We start from the raw sequence: 9,187 nt of genomic DNA on the forward strand, positions 1-9,187 counted from the left end.
CTTATTTATTGTACTGTCTACCTGTGTGAGGTGGGGGTGGGGAGAGGAAATCCAGCCAAACTACTTTTATGGCCCTGGAAACCCAAAGAAACTCAGGGCCCTTGTGAGGGATCCATCTCTGTGCCTTAGGCCTGCCTGATTTCAATCTGCTTTGTTGGGTACCAGTGTCTCTGATACTGGATGAGCCATGTAACCTTTGTCCCAGGTCCCAAGAGTTCATTTTCCAGTACCTCCTAAACCTTTCCTGGTCCCTGAATGCTTGAATTTGTGACCTCAATTTCCAAATAAGGAATGAGAAATTGGCTTCACTTGTAACCTAATTACCTTTCCACCTTCTTGCTATATCTGGGATTAATGCTCCCTCTTTTCCTTTTCCCTATTGTCTGCCTACAGAAAATCATGAGTGGGGTGGGTAGGTGGCACAGTGAATAGAGCACTGGCCCTGGAGTCAGGAGGACCTGAGTTCAAATCTGGCCTCAAACACTTAACATGAAAACTAGCCGTGTGACCTTGGGCATGTCACTTAACTCCAATTGCCCTCCCCCCCCAAAAAAAAGCAAAAAAAGAAAATCATGAGTATTTTTGTTTTAAGATTTATTTACAAGAGGAAAAAGGAGTAACATACAAGAGTAAGTTCATTAGAAGTAATTAATAATCAACAAGCATTTATTAAGTGCCTACTCATTCATCAAGCACTGATACATAAGTACTACTAGGCACTGGGACACAAAGACAAGATGAATTCTCTAAGCTTTATCATCAAGGATGATAAAGTACTTTGAATCCATGCCATATAAGGATCAGTTGAAGGGGATAATGGGATGGTAAACCTAGAGAAAAGAAAATGGGGATAGGGGAAGGGGAGGAAAGGCAATGATTATTGCCTTCAAGTATCTAAAGGGCTGAAATATGGAAGAAAAGACTGGACTTGTTCTTCTTGGCCCCAGAGGGCTGGACTGGGAGCAAGAGATAAAAGTTGTAAATAGAAAATCACAACCTTGATGTCAAGAAAGCCTTCCCATGTAGAACAAGCCACTTTTGGAGGGAATCTTCATCCATTTATTAGAAGTCTCTAAGCAAAAGATGGGTGCAGTGGATAGAGTGCCAGGTCTCGAATCAGGAAGACTTATTTTTGAATTTAAACCTGGCCTCAGACACTAGCTGTGTGACCCTGGGTAATTCACTTAACCCTTTTTGCTTTTAGTTGCCTCATCTGTAAAATAAATTGGAGAAGGAAATAGCAAACCACTTCAGTGTCTTTTCCAAGAAAACTCCAAAATGGGATCATGAAGAGTTGGACATGACTAAAAATGACTGAACAGCAATAAGCAAAAACTAGATTGCCAGAGGTCATGGTTCTTTTTCAGATTGAATGAAAGAGCCACTGAGATTTCTTTCAACCCTCCAATAAAATTCTTTGCTTTTATGATCCTGAGACTCTGGTAGTTATTGTGTGACCATTTATCTTGGGCTTTCCCCTTTATCAAAAAATCCTCATCTGTAAAATGGAGATCATAATAGTGCCTACTTTGCAGAGTTGTTGTGAGGATCAAATGAGATAATATTTGTAAAAGTGCTTAGCACATAGTAGGCACTATATAAATGTTTATTTTCTTCCCTTCCCTTTCACCTTTTCCTCCCCCTTTTAAAGGCCAAGTCCAAGGTCCAGTCCAATATGAATTTTATTATTCCTGATAGATTGATGTTTTTTTGTTTAAGGAGCAGTCATCTTTTTTCCTTTGCCTCAGGTAATGTATAATTGCTACTAACTGAATTGTGAAGAGCACACATTTGTGGGGGGCGAAGTCTAACGGATTCTTGAGCTTGTGTCCTGGCAGATTGATGATTTTCACTGTTTTGAATAGAAGCCAAACTTGAGTAAATGCCAGAATGAAGGTCCTGTTAGTGAAGAAATGAAGATCTAGGATACCGTTACATGAATTTAGAAATCACTTTGACTAGCTAGAGCCAATTAATCCAGAATGAATCAGGGAGTAGATTTTAAGCAGGAAAGTGTGCCAGCAATTGATGTTGACAGACGGACGGTGAACTAAAGAGAATTGGGCTAGGCGAGCATAGTTGGATAACTGCTGGTTTATTGGAGTAGTATAGTTGATTATATATCTTTCTTGTTTCTACATGGAAAGTTTTACAGTGAACTTAGAATCTCAGGGATGCACTCAGTTAGATAGATAGATAATAACATCAGCAAAAGACCTTGACTACGAAGCTGCTTTCTGCATGCCCAGACTGCTTGTGGGAGACACAGCAATATTTCTTGATACTGATGCCAAATATTCTTCTTGGGGAAAGATAAGCCACACCTGTCCAGAGGTGACTTTGCACCCTCCCTGATTCGAACATGTCAACAAATCCAGACTCGGACATAGCTCAACGAGTCCTTGAACTTGGAGCAAGTCACAAGTCTCTGGACTCAGACATAAGCTCAAGAATCTGTTAGACTTGGCCCCCCACAAATGTGTGCTCTTCACAATTCAGTTAGTAGCAATTATACATTATCCGAGGCAAAGAAAAAAGATGACTGCTCCTTAAACAAAAAATAAAATTTATTTTTTAAGGAGAATGTATATCATTAGCTACAGGAGATAAATAAGAAAAGCATCCTTGTTAGAATAGCTAGTTTCATTAAATTGAAAGGAACTACCTGCCAGGTTGGATAAGGGAGACTTAAATCTTCCCTTTTTAGCAATTAAATCCTGTACTAGTTAAGGGAGAAAATAAAGACACTGAAGAAAACCACTAACACAGCTGGTCCTACAGTTCATGCAGGTGTCATACACAGGAAAATGGTGAATATATAACAAAATAGAGTCAGTTATACTCTCCAAAATACTTAATTTCAACAAAAGTTAAGCTAGAAATTCTCTTATGACAATTTCCCTTTGGTCATAGATCATATAATGTGTGCAACTTAACCGAATTCTTGTGCATCCTATCAATCTCCTCTATAGATAATTTAAGTTTTCTGTAAGGCATTTCATAGATACAAGTATTGGGAAGCATTTAATGCAAAAGTAGAGCATATTAATACAATAATTATTAGTATTGAAAAACACAGAATTTCCAAAACTAATTCTGTGATTCAGCCTGTTCCTGGCAACAAACTCCAAATGACCCAGTCGTTCATGTCTAGTCTAATTCAAACCCTTTCTTAAATCCACAATGCATTTCAGGTGCTGGTTAATATTAAGGATTTGGGCAAACACCTATGTGCAACATTCAGTTAATGTATGTTGAAACAGCAGATTTCTAATTCTGTCATCTTGGGGTTTAACTGACTTCTTCATGAAGGTGTCTGCTTCTGGGAAATATTTTCCCTTTGAAATTCTGTGTTAAAGGAGCTACATTTGACAAATTATCCAGTTTAGTCCACTCAAATTCAGATATACCGTGTTTCCCTGATAATAAGACCTATCCCGAAAATAAGCCCTCCCCTTACTGTATAAGATTCCTCTAAAATAAGCCCTCCCCAGAAAATAAGCCCTATTGAGATTGCTACTGTAGTGAAGGTGATCCCCTGCGCTACACACTACATTACAGTACTCTCTGTATGCACCATTACCTCTCCTCCGCGGCACTGCTCTCAATGGCGCCAGCAAGCAAATCACTGGGGAAGAACAGGATGACACGCTCCGAGCTGCATCCAATCAGAGTTGCAGCAGTGAACGTGTCATCCTGTTCTTCCCCAGTGATTTGCTTGCTGGCGCCATTGAGAGCAGTGCCGCGGAGGAGAGCTGAAGCAGGACAACATAAGCCCTCCCCTGAAAATAAGCCTTCTGGTGTTTTTCTTTCCAAAAAAAATAAGACAGTGTCTTATTATCAGGGAAACACGGTATGTATTTCTGAATCAACATCCCTTGGTCTTTAACTTGTGTGTCTATTGTTAACAGTACTTGGAATGGGCTTTATTTCTAGGGTAGATTTGTAGAATGGTTCCTTCCATTAGATCAAATTTTCAGTTTCCAGGTCAGTTGTGGAGATTTCCTAGGTAATGATGCTTAAACCTGCTAGAAACAAGTTTATATAATTTAGCAGTACTTGAAAAATCCTAGTCACATTGACCTTCCAGTAATTAGTTCATGTGGTGAATGTGTGATCAAGCCCTATGGATTTAACATTGTAAACATCAGAGATATAGGAAGGACATAAAAAATTAAACTATTTGTTATTTATCTGAAAGTGAGAATTTCAGTCTTTACACTCCACTTGTTTTTTTTTTCAATATTTACCTGAATCCTGTCCCCTTGCAGGGGTAATACTATCTGTAAACTAGAGAAAAAAAATCTCTTTAAAAAATCCTCGAGGAACTGTTTTTGTAAAATAAGTTTTTCTGTCCTGATGTTATCAAGGAAATATCTTGATAATGAATTAAAATAACTATGTCAAAGTCTCAATTCAGCTTGAGATTCTGTGAAGAATTTCTAAAACATATCTAAAGAAAGATGCTGAAATATATTCAAAGCCTGTGTATTTAGGCATTTGTATGGCTAGACATCTACAAATACTCAAATGGACCTGAAAGAAGTTCAGCAATTCCTTATTATTTCCAGTATAAAATTTAATATATATCACTTAGGTCTATCAGCTTTATTTGGCATTTTTCATTGTTTTTCACTGTCACAATAGCTGAAGTTCTAAGGCTACAAATACAGTTACATTAATCATTAATCCTTTAAGTATATTTTTTTACCCAATGGAAAACATCTGAAAGCCAGTCACATATATCATAGTTCTCAAGTTGAAACAATCTAATCCCATTGCTTTCCCCAAAGTGAAGCTTATTAATCCATTAAAAATTAAAACTTTTACATCTTTATTACATCACATCCTTATTCTATTCCATCTTTGAGAATATAAATTATCCTTATATAATTCAGAAGACATAATACTGCACAGACCTAACAACTATTAAACTAATGAGTAAAGAGATGACAAGTCTAAGAAATTATTTTCTCCAGTTGCTTAGAATAGGAAGTTGAGATAAGAAATGGCCATGCATTTTGAACAGCAAAAATCAAAACAATAGTCTTATTTACTTGTATTCCATTTTAGCAATTTAGAGATAATTTATAATTATAACAAAAAGATTCACTATAAAACACTTGCTGATCTCTTGCCATGGTCAGAGAAAGAAGTTAGGTTGTAAGAAAATCAAACCTGTCCCCTTACATCTGAATCAAAAATCACAAACCAACTTATCATAGGTATACCAGGGGAAAACTCTCCTTGTTCTATTTGATTTCAGGCAAAAATCAAAGACACTTTTTAGAATAGCTAATCACACAACAGAGTTCCACATTATTCACAGGGTGAAGTCTAAGATCATAATCAACCAGGTAGGCCATATTCCTTTTCAAAACATATCCAAAGAAAGATGCTGAAATATATTCAAAGCCAATGAGGAAACTGAGTCAGCAAGGTTCTGCCATTACTTTTGTAAAAGTCATCTTCTCAACCTTCCTAGTCATCTATATTCACCAGCAGTATTTTCTAGAAGATGCCCTTTTTGAGCAGCATTTGGCGTTTTCCTTGAATAAGTCCTGGCTTAACAATCATTCAAGAGGCGGCTAGGTGGTGCAGTAAATAGAGCACTGGTCCTGGAGTCAGGAGAACCTGAGTTCAAATCTGGCCTCAGACACTTTACACTTACTAGCTGTGTGACCTTGGGCAAGTCACTTAACCCCAACTGCCCTGCCTTCCCCCCTCCAAGAATAAAAAAACCCCAAAACAACCCAATAATTCAAACAGTTACACCTAAATTCAAAACCTAGAGCAAATCAAACTACAGTTCTACTTCACATAGCAAGTTCCATTATTTATAGCTTGGAGCAGGATACAGTTACTTTTCATATCATAATAACATTCAGGTAAAATAAATAATAAATAAAAGCCATTTAGTTTCAGTACTCATCAAGTACATAAAAAACTTCCTCACCCAAATCCCTTTAATTCACATATTTGGAGGTTTTGATGTCACAATTATTAAAGGTTTAGAAAAGAATTACATTGTAAGGTTTTATGTAGAAAGTGAAAACATAATATTTCACTAATTATCGAGAAAAATAACTGAATATTGTTAGCTTGGATGTATTGAAGGATTGCATTAGTTAATCCCTAAAGCAAAGAGAACAAATTCTTTTAAACTGGTTCCTGTTGACTCAAAGTTGACAAGGATTTCCCAAAATCACTATACAAGAAATTAAAGACAATACTAATATAACATCATAGATTTAAAAAATAGACCCAAAACAAAACTTATTGCCAGTCAAATGACACCCATCAATGACAATGCATTTCTGAATTATCTTACAAAAAAAGAAAAGATCATTTCATTCATCTTTTGATTTAGGCATTCTATACTATTTGCATTCAGAGAACAATATAGAGTAATTAAAGTTGAGTTGCATTTATAGTTATAAAAGTGGCTCCTATTCTTGAAATCTATAAACATTTTACCTTAATACCATTTTTCAAGTGTATTTTCCATCAAAGTCTGTTCTATCTATAGAAGGTCAAATACTACAAATGTCCTAATTGAAAAAACAAACCTCACCTTAAATGAAATTGTATTACAATTTTGTTTAGGACAGACTCAATAAAATCAAATGTAGATCTATAGTTACAAATGGTATAATACAGAATCTCAGTTATCCCAAGGCCTATTCACTACAAGCACTTAAAATTATAGACCCTATTACCTTGCCAAAGATGAACATGGCAGCCTTGCATTTTTATTTGAGGTACATTTTTACCTCTTCTAAAACACAGGCATGGCAAATACAACAGCAATTGTATTTGCAACCTCAGTTACAGTTGATTAAATCTTGAATGTATACTTACTATATAAAGATTAGAATATCCCCTTCTATTTTGTCCTTCAAGGACAGAATTTTGGTATACTATAGTCAAATAGTTTCATGCTACAAATTTATTTCTATAATCTCCATTTGATAAATCCTGTAAATGTATAGAATACTGTCAATTTTAAATTGTACTACGTGATTCTTGCTAGATTTCCACATCAACAAAAACATCTAGATTGCCAAAATAAAGTTTGGGGATCATGAGAACTCTCAAAATTAACTTTAACTATCTGAAGAAGAAACAAAAATTTCTATAAATAGGATAACAATTTTATAGGCATAGAAATCTTTTTATTCTCTATCTAAATGAAACGTGACAACCTAAACTCTTTCATAATATTTTTCTTCATTCTTCACATTTCTTTTGATCTATGTTGGATATTTTGATAGTTGACAAAGATGATGACCTTGTATTATGCCAATGTGATTAAAGAAAATCACTATTTTTATACATCTGCTCTTCAGTAAATCCAAAACCTTACCTCTTATTGCTTTCTAATTAATCTTTACTGTCCAGTCTCCAATCCTCTTTTAACTTTCTTTTTCTTCCAATGGACTTTGCAAAATTTACTTCTTTTTCCACAATCTTTTTCAACCTTTTGCTTTCTTTCACTATTTTCTTAATCCTTCATGTTTTAAATTCCTAATAACATCCAAACTATCTACAAAAATAGTTTTCTTTACTCCACTGAAATATATATACATATATATATATATTTTTTTGGGGGGGGGCAAATTAGTACAATAGGAATTAATTGCACAACTTTTACTTTTCCTGATCAACTTCTTTGAGTTTGGAGAAACATCTTCCCAGAAATTAAAAAAGCAGTTTCAAGTTTATGTAAATAGAGATTATTCTCAATCTGCATTTTACTCAACCACAGGATAAGCCTACTGATACTATTTTGAAGAAGGCCTTCCTCAGATCCTTCTTGCAATATATTCCAATTCCTTTTAGAAGGCTTTCTTCTAATTTATCTAGGTATATTGATTCTGTTAAATCACTCACAGAATACACAGATAAGGTAAAATATTCTCCAAAAATTAAAATTTGCTTATTCCAAATCATTTGCCATGATTCAAAAAAGCCTCTTTCTTTCCAAGATGGACAGAAAAAATTAATAATAATACTAGGTAGTTCTTAAGCAGAAGGTAAGTTTAGAAACTATAGACTGCAAAACTGTTTCATGCTTCTTTTCCAGTTTTCTTTCTTTCACACCTCTTTTAAGACTTTCTTAACATTTTCTAGATGGTGAAATAAATCAATGTCTACTCCAAAACAATACATCTCTCACTCTCCAGGGAAAAAAGACGTAATATTTTATTTTTATTTATTTTTAAAAAATTTTAATAAGTAGCAACCAGGAAAACTCACTTGAATACATTAGCATTTAAAAAAACATAAGAACTACATTTTCATCATAATTTTGGAAAATGCATGGTAAACAGATTTCCTTTCAGTTCATGAATTTAGTCTCTAATTAGTTTGCAATGCTATAAATTTCTGCAAAGGAGGAAGTTAATTCCTTCTTTTCTCATTTTCTCTTTCTTTGCATTTCCAACCTGGCCAGAATAAGAACACAAAAATAAGACTATATAATTTTGAAAGCTTTGAAATTTTCTGCAGAAAAGTTTCCACTCTTTTCCTGCCAATTCTTAAAATTTATTTTCCTCAAAAAATTTATTGAAAGGTTCAATAAAAATTCCTGTTTATCGGGAAGGAGAGTTTAGCATCATAATTGTAGTAATTACAGACACCTGGGAGGGCTAATTTTGGGCAAGAAGCTTCAACAATTAATTTAATAATACACAATATTTCGATTTTAAAAGATCCTCCTTACAATCAAGGATTTTCTATTTTGGCCATTACTACAGTTCACATGTACACATATGTATGTGTATATAAATATATGTGTATATGTACACACACACATACACACACACATTTTTTTTTTTAAGCAATCGGGGTTAAGTAACTTGCTCAAGGTTACACAGCCAGTTATTTCTGGGTGTGGTGCTGAGTTGTCTGAGCCCGGGATTCGATCTCCAATGTCTTCTCAACACTGGAGCCGGTACTCTTACTCGCTGAGCCACCTGGCCGCCCCTAAGCAATTGGGGTTAAGTAACTTGCTCAAGGTTACACGGCCAGGTGTTTCTGGGTGGTTGCTAAGTGTCTGAGCCCGGGATTCGATCACCAGGTCTTCTCAACACTGGAGCCAGTGCTCTTACTCGCTGTGCTACCTGGCCACCCCACACACACATTCTTTTAATGTTTAGCCAGACCAGAGTTAACATATTGAGAG

This window comes from Petaurus breviceps, unplaced genomic scaffold (assembly GCF_028583685.1).
Source record: "Petaurus breviceps papuanus isolate PSGF00001 unplaced genomic scaffold, PetGlider_PUasm1.0 64, whole genome shotgun sequence".
In the NCBI taxonomy this organism is placed as follows: Eukaryota; Metazoa; Chordata; class Mammalia; order Diprotodontia; family Petauridae; genus Petaurus; species Petaurus breviceps.